Genomic DNA, 8555 nt, shown 5'->3' with positions numbered 1-8555 from the left:
AGCTTCACATGACAGCGTTGAATGGGAAGAACAGTTAATGGGAACAGTCCTGGCAGTGGATGGCTCTTCGCTGTTTCGGAGAGTCCGAGTAGGGGCAGAGAGTAATCGTGGAGGTAGACCACCAGCAGCCAGTTGGCCCTGGAGACACTCGTCGGACCCAGAGTGAAGTCACCTCCCTGCCAGCTCTTCCCCTCACATCCACAGTCGTGTCTTTTCCTTCACGTTTACCAGCACAGTAAATCCTGTCTTCTGCTGACATTTCTCCAGAGACAAAAGTGCACCTCTCAGTTTAAGGAGACAGCCTGTTCAGTAGCTTAATTACTTTATAACAATAAAACATAGTTGCCCAGATTTATTATGGGAGTGCTTCCTCCACCAATCTGAATTGGAATTCTCCGTTTAAATGCTAGCCAAGTTTGCTCTTAGGGGAAGGCAGCTCTTGTTCCATTTCAGTGGTTTTTATACTTTCTTTGGCATGTAGTACTTCAGATAGACTTGTGGATCCTAAAGATTTCTCTTCACTTTGTATGCCATTTTCTTAAATTTGCTGTTGATTTCTTTGATTTAAAATTAGAAAATCCTCACTTACCTTTTAAGCCTTCTTTCATGACCCACTTGGCCCACAGCTCGGGTACCCTAATCTTCTTTGCTACTCTAGCATCTGCCAGCCTTCTGAATTTCTCCATGGACCAGCTTTGGGGGCAGACCTCCCCATATGCTTGTAATAGTATGGTGGTCCCTTCACTAGTATTTTTTTCCTCAGTATTTTGTGACTCAATCTGAATAATTATTTTTGAACTGTCTAGTTCAATCTGTTGAATATACTCAAGTATTTCCACATCCCCCTTCCATATAGACCATGTCCCATGACCTAAGTTTAGCTACAAGTGCTAGCTAGAGCCACTGTGTGGCCAACCAGAGGGACATGGATATCTCATTGTGCTGAGTAAGTCTCCCTTTGGCAGAAACTGGCTTTCTGGCTTAGTGGCTGAGAGTGACCTTCAGAGGACTGTTCATTATCTGGTTTCCCAGACTGAGTCCAAGGTCGCTAGTTTCCTTTTCCCTTCTCTCCTCCCTCCACTCTCTTCATTTGAGCCAGGGAGCCTCTCTGCTCACACTGCCCTTTAACAAGCACTACTCTTTGACTGGGAGCCCGGCAGCTGGTGCGTTCTCCAAAGGCCGGGCCGTGACCCAGCCTTCCTCTTTGTGCCAGCTCCCCACTCCTTTGTTATGCTGCCTTCCAGTCAGTGTCAAGAAGTGTGAACCCAGGCTCTTTCTGGGGCCAGAATTTCCCTATGAACCACCTTCCCAGCTGCCCAGTTAGATCATTTCTCTTAAGTTTTTGTCCTGCTAAGAAAAATTGTTAGGAAATTGGAACCTTGGAAAAAATGAGCTGAAAACATTCACTGAGCGCCTGTTGCACATCTCATTATTCTATGTCATAAAAGAAATAGAGGTCCTGGACTGAAGTCTGAGAGGTACAGCTGTGAGGTCACCAGGAAAAGAGCTGCTGATGTTCACAAATCTGGGAGGAGTCCTTTTGTGGAGAAGGAAGGGTTTGGGCACCAGAGGGGGATGCTTCGGGTGACTCAGGCTAACCTCATACTGGAAATTCCGTAGGAGCCTGAAGTTGTGTCATGCACCCAGGGAACTTTGGGACCCCAACCAAGCGAATCTGGGGGGGCAAGGTTCTGGAAATGCAGTGCTGCTCTGACGCTATGTGGGGACTGCAAAATCTCACACGTTGGTCTCTTCCTTACTTGTGGAAGAGTTTCATTCTCATAGGGGGAAAGAAAAGCAACATGAGATCCGTAAAGAGGAAGGAGGGAGAAAGGGAAGGGCCATTGATGGAACGTTCTCTGAGCCGAGCGCTCTCTTCAGGCTTGTCATGTTACCTTAAAGCCCACAGTACCACGTTGGATCAGTGGTATTATCCTTGTTTTGCAGAAGGGGTGATGTGCCCAGAGGTTGTCATTGATTCACTCATTCATTCCTTCAATAACCATTCACTGGGGGTTAGTTTTGCCAAGCCCTGCCTAGCAGGGCCTGCCAGGAATACCAAGCTCAGAGATCCAGTTGTTTCTTGGGAGCTCAGTGCGATCACACAGGTCTGTGTCTTTGACAACTATGCCTATTCTGTCCCAGGCAGTTGTCAGAAAATAATTTACATAGTTTGTAAATGAAAACAGTGCTATTCATTGTCAAAAATGAATGGGAACAATTCCAACTGTCAGGTAAGCCCCAAATCCATATTTAAGTCTCTGTTGTTTCTAATGTTCTTCAGAGTAAAGGCAACTGGAATAAATATTATTTGCATGGTGCAGTTGAGAAAATGCTTTCATGTGGATGAGCTGATTGTGCCTCTCCGCCCTGGAAATGTGACTCAGGAGCAGGCAGGGGGTTCTGCTTCCACGGCCCCCAGCTCCATGTTTCTGTTGTCCTCTCGCTGTCCTGCATTCTGTGCTGTCAGAGAAGACAGCAAGGCTAGGCATGGGGAGACGGCCCTCTCCCCAGCCGGCTGTGTTTCAGAAGGCACTTCCCTGACGTCAGGGAGGTAATGAAGTGTTCTGATTTACATGTCTCTGTGGGCGAGAGTGACCGGGAGGTAAGCTGAGCAGAGGTGCTGGAGGACTGGCAAGGAGTGGAAAGCAGGTTGGGCCTCAGGGAAACAACAAGTGAATAACACATCTGGGAATTGTCGAAAATGACCCAGGTGGGGTGTAAGTACACTCCGGTTGTCCTAGTGGGCAGTGGAGGAGGCTATGAATAACAGGAATTGTTGGAACTGGTGATTCAGCTCTGATTAGAAAGGAGATAAAAAAAATTTTTCTTAATGATAGAGAATTAACCATTCTTTAAAACATGCCAAGTGTAGTCATGCGTTATGTCCCAAATTTGTGCTTTCCCACATGGGTGGGCCTTCTCCATAGACAGGCTGCGAGTGGAATGAAGAGCGGCATTATTTTTGCCTTTGAACTAGCTCTAAGAATGGAAAAACCCCGATCCTAGCAGCAGTGGGTGACTCGAAGTTGCTGTCACTTAGGGATATGATCCCAAAGAAGCAAACATTCCTGCTTTTCAGTTTCCTTATCTGTAAATTGAGACTAAAAATCCTATTACAGAGAGTTGATGGGAGGATTAAATTAGATCATGTGGAAGGATCATACCAATATAGTAGGACTAAATAAATAACTAAGAATTTAAAACTGATGATTACTTCAAAATTTTTGATTAAGGGAATTGGGAAGTGAGGTGAGACTCCCGTTGTGAAGTGGCAGGGTTGTTCATTGCTGTTGGTGCATGGAAGTCCACAAGTGAAAACAGTGTTGGTCAGAGTTAACCTTTCTCCTGGTCAATTGAGTGGTTAAACAAGGAAAGCTATTGAGAATACCGGAAGCACCACATTGTACTCATTTCATGAATAAACATTAATTCAACAACATAAAGCACTCAGTGCCGTGCTGTGTACTAGGAACTGACAATAAAATGTTGAGTAAAAGGAAGTCCAGTCCTGACCCTAATGGAGCTTACAGCTCAGCGTGGGCCTCAATCAAATCATCCCCCAGACCCGGGAAGGACAGCCGGGACAAGTGCGCCTCTCAAAGGAAGGCACCCGCACTGCAGGCTTCAGGGGCAGCTGGTGTCTTAGGGGAAATGGCCATTAGGAAAGATTTGTCTAGGTGGAGGCTGAGTTCAAAGACGACAGTTCTCACCTTGGAAGAACTCAGCTGTGCAAACCCCCACAGTCACGACAAGGGTGATTTACACTGTGTTCAAATTCTTTGACTTCCTCTTAGGATTGTTTGAGTTTATTGAAAACTGTGACCACCACCTCTCAGAGTATTAGCCAAGGGATACAGCAAGTGGTCCTAAGGGCCATTTTGCTCCTGATCTGGATCTATCAGTCCAAACTCCAGCCAGGATGGAGAGGGATAGTGGGGGAGAGGGGCAGTGTGGTCACATCCCAGGGGAAACCCGTATGGGCCATGCTGGGGCCTGTGTCCCTGGCCTCCCTGGTGGTCTTTGACCTGAAATTCACAGGTGCTCAACTCAAGGGTCCAGGTGAGTCGGACTGCTTCCGTGGAAGGGGAGCATGCCAAGGTCTGTCAGATACTTCACCCAGCCAGCTGAGTGGCATTCAGAGTCTGGAGGTACTCTGAGACATGGTTCTGTCTGCTGTCACTGATGGGACTTGGCTGGAACCTGGAAGCACCTGGAAATTTGGAATTTCTGTGTGTGTCAAAGATAGGCTGTGTGTGTCACCTGCAATAAGAAACCCACACCTGAGAGGGGTCATAAGCCACCCCCGTTCCCACCCTACACCCAGTTGGAGACATGTTAAAGCAACGCTCAGTTTGATGAATAGTAACATCTGTTTCTCTAACTTCGAAAAGCGACTGTTACATGAGGGAGGATGACTATTTCCCAGCTAGAGACTCTAGAAAGTACACTTGGATTTTTCCATTTTAGACATCAGCTCTCCGGTCAAGTAGTCTCCATTGTCCTGATCTGTTCCAAATCATTTAAACGTTTAGTCCTGTGGCTTGTCTCCACCGCGCGGTGGTGCCGTGTCCCTGTTGGATCCCTCTCTTTCTGACAGGACGAGGCATTGGTGAGCTCTGTCAACACTTGTGACAGGTTGGCCACATTGGTACTTTTGCCCCTGTTGTTTGAAACCAAAGATGGGTGACAGTGACAGTTGAGGTGCCCCATGTGCTCAGGGCTCAAATGGGAAACAGAGAGGGTTTCTGGAACACGTTTGGCAATCCCTTCTGAGTTTTCCACTGAGACCCAGACACAGACAATCTTTTGGCTCATGCCAGGTGGCCGTCCTTCTCTCAGCACTTTCCCAGTGCATGAGGCCTGTGCGCTGAGTTAGCACTGTCTTCCCACTGCTGGAAATTCATGTCTGTGCTCTGTACCAACGGTGAATGCCAACTTGCTGTACTTGGCTCATGCAACTGAGATGATAGGGTCTCACTTGTCCTTGATGACGGCTGTAGGTTGAGTTCAGGTTTTCACTTAAGTAAATAATAATTCCAGCCTTCAGCTGGGGAGGGGGACTGACATGTCACTGGGCATGGCCTTTGGCATTCTAAAGCAACCTGTGACCCAACTGGGATGGACTTCCCCTCTCCACCTCACCCAGGTTGCTAGAAGAAGTAACTATGGGTCTTTGGCAACTCTTCCCCAGGATGCATGATGAGGATTGGGAAACACTGAATTATGAAATAAAGGAAGGCAGTTGTGCTTTTGTCATCCCTGGCACATGTGTCCTAAGTTACAGTAATGAGATCAGAGCTCTCACGGGGTACCAAAGGGCACCTCGCTATTAAGCAATTTGTTTTTCAGTGTGTTCTTGTCAACAGACTCAGTAGGCGATGGGTGACCTGATGGGAATGACTTTGGGTGGTTATAGTTGGGAAACAAGTTAACGCTCACTGATAACTGTCTCTGGGTGGAATGAGGAAACCGCTAGGATTCCAGAAGGCTGTTGTTTGAAGGGTGCACTCGGTTCCAAGAAGAGATGGGAGGAGCAGGAAATGTGAAGATATGTGCTACCCATTAATTGACTTGTATCGTGTGGCAAATTGTCCCCATCTCAGGGCTCATGACCCCTGTTACATTCAGAAGAGCGAGCAGGCGTTTGTGGAGACAGATGTATCCTCTCCTCATCTCTAATCCCCTGAGCCTGTCCAGGCATACAGCCACTGCTTCCCTGAATCCTCCCCGGATCAGCTATTGTTTCTCATATCTGCTGTTTCCTTCTTTTTCCCCCTCAAGCAACCCTGTTCCAGGCACTCTTCTTCTGTGAGTGATGCTGAATTGAGCCACGTGGAGCTGTCTTTAGGAGTGTGGGAGGGGGAGGAAGGGGATGAGGGCTTTCAGAGGACTTCACCTTGCGATGTGCTGACAACAAGAAAGAGTTGACCTGTCCCAGGATTCTTTTAATGGCGTGTGTGTGTGTGGGGGGGGGGGGGGGGCGGTGTTTGTGTGCGAGAGCACATGACAGTGTTTTAATGTGCACATGTGCACACATGTGTCTGTATATGGTGTATGTTCTGCTTTAGAATAACTTCTTAAATTGCTAAGTTTTTCTCTAGGAGAAGAACTCCATTTTTGGTCTCTGTCTAGATGTTTTTAATTCATTGTGGAACACAGAGGGTCCAAAATGATTTTTGATTGACAAAGGTTTCTTTTCATTTTGCCCTTTGGATAGCAGGTCTCTGTTATGACCTGGGGCCCATAAGGCACACCCTCCTTGTCCCAGAGATCCAGAGGATGTGCCCTCGCAGTGGTCCCTCTGCTGGCCTGCCAGGGGCACTCGGCCAGTACGGAACTATCGGGTTTTCTCTGGTCCAGGGCTGCGGAAGCCTTGCTACGGGCAGACTCGCCTGCCCACGTGCAGGTGCTGCTGGCCATCTGAGCACCTCCCGGATTTCCCATATTGACCTTGTGACACGGAGAGAACTCCGAGAACAAGCTCACGAAAATCATCCCTCTTACCACTGAACCCCAGCCCACCGCCTCCACAAGGAGCCATGCGTGTGCAGTGCCCCGACTCGCCTTATAAAGGGAGAATAGAGGCTTCAGGGTAGCTTCTGGCAATTTCTCTTCTCTGTTTCCAGAGTGGTGGGAGGTCTCATTTTGGCAGTAGGACTGTCTGATTGGTGACAGCCTCACTGGCACCCTCCAATCTCAGCAGGTTGTGGGGGGTTTTAATCAGATGCTCTGAGGCCAGTTGGCCTTCTATCTGTGATGGAAAGCATCATTCTTGGCCCAGCACCGAGGCCTCTTCTCTGAACATCCCTTTCCCCCCTTCCCCTCTCTCGGCAGTCGCTGCTGTCGGCACCCAGTGTCACTGTACTGCCTGACACGGTCTCACCACAGCGTGGCAAACATCGGAGCAGTCGACCTTGGCACACATGACATCTCTAAGGAAAAGGACCAAACGTGCACCTACGGCCTCTGATTCAAACTCCTTCTCAGTTTCTTCTGTTCATGCGGAGCCTCTCACTCCTATTGCACTAGCGACAGCCCACCCGCTCCTCAGCCACGGTCCCAGAGCCGTGCGTTCTCTCAGAGAGAGCTTTGTTGGGCAGCTGTGCCCAGCTCTTACTTTTTTAAAATAACTTTTTACAGTGGAAAAGTTTAAACATATATAAAAGTGGAGAGAATAGTGTAATGAACCCCATGTACCCATCACCCGGCTTCAACAAATATCCATATATGGCCAATCTTGGTTCTTCTCTACTCCCACCCTCTGCCTTCCACCGGATTATTATAAAGCGAATCAGAGATGTTGCATAACTTCTTCATAAATCCTTCAAAATATATCTCTAAGAGACAAGGACTTTTTATAAACATAACTGTAATTCTATTATTATGCCTAAAACACATAGTAATTCCTTAGTATGATGAAATATCTAGTGTTTAAACTTCCCTGATAGTCTCATGATTTGTTTTTTTTTTTTACATTTGGTTTCTCAGAATCAGGATCCAAACAAGGTCCACATGTTACACGTGTTGATACATTTTGTAAGTCTTCTGAAAGAATGACCTAACCCGAAGTGTTGATAGTGCCGCTGCTGAGAAACCCGCTGTTGGTGTCGTTTAACAATTTATCCTCCCTCTGGTTCCTGTAAACTAGTAGTTAGATGGCACTGCATTCAGGTTGAGTCTTGTGGCGAGACTATCTCACGGGCGTCTCTGTGCACTTCCTATCGCATCACATCAGGAGGCACATGATGTCGGCTTTTCTCTTGTTTGTGATGTTAAGAATTGATCTGTGCCTTTGGGTGTTGAGGGTCTGATTCTTCCATTAGAAAGTTCCCATCAGCTAATGGTTTACCATCTGTCAATGATCATTAGGCAGATCGATTATTTCATTTAGATTCTAGCATTATTTCTACATTTGTTAGGTGTAAGTCTTCTCTAAAGAACTTTCCTGCATCAATTATAAGCCAAGGTCCAGTGCACACAAGATGCTTTTTTTAAAAGCAGCTATCAGAATAATGATTTGGTTCCTTAGCATGCTCCAGAGGTAACTGGTGAAGTTTTCTTTTTTAAAGTATCCTTATAAATTCATGAATTTTAACAGGGATGATGTGAACAATTCTGTGCCGTCTATTCCTTTTGATGCGCTTATTGTTCCACCTTAGCCTGGTGGGAGCCTATTATAAATTGTCTCCTTTGTCCTCTGGATGCGACCACAGTAGTCTTCCTTGCTTTCTGGCATGACAAGGTGTTCCAGATTCATCTCATATCTTTCCTATCCCTAACCTAGAATCAGACATTTCTCCAAGGGGACCTGATTCTTTTTAGTAGGAATTTAGTAGGATTTAGAGACCACAACCAGCTGGGTCCAGTTTTTGAAGACTTTGCATAAATACTGATGAGCGTGTAAGAGATACACACAGAGGGGACCCAAGCCTTGCACGTGGGCGTGATCACCTACCAGTGCATTTTTCACCAGCTGTATTAAACAAAATAACTCCTGCCCGCACCCCCTCAAACAGGGGTTTGAGGTCCCGATGTTTGAAAGTCCCTTCACC

This window comes from Equus przewalskii, chromosome 13 (genome assembly GCF_037783145.1).
Source record: "Equus przewalskii isolate Varuska chromosome 13, EquPr2, whole genome shotgun sequence".
NCBI lineage: Eukaryota > Metazoa > Chordata > Mammalia > Perissodactyla > Equidae > Equus > Equus przewalskii.
Note: the sequence above shows the minus strand (reverse complement) of the source record.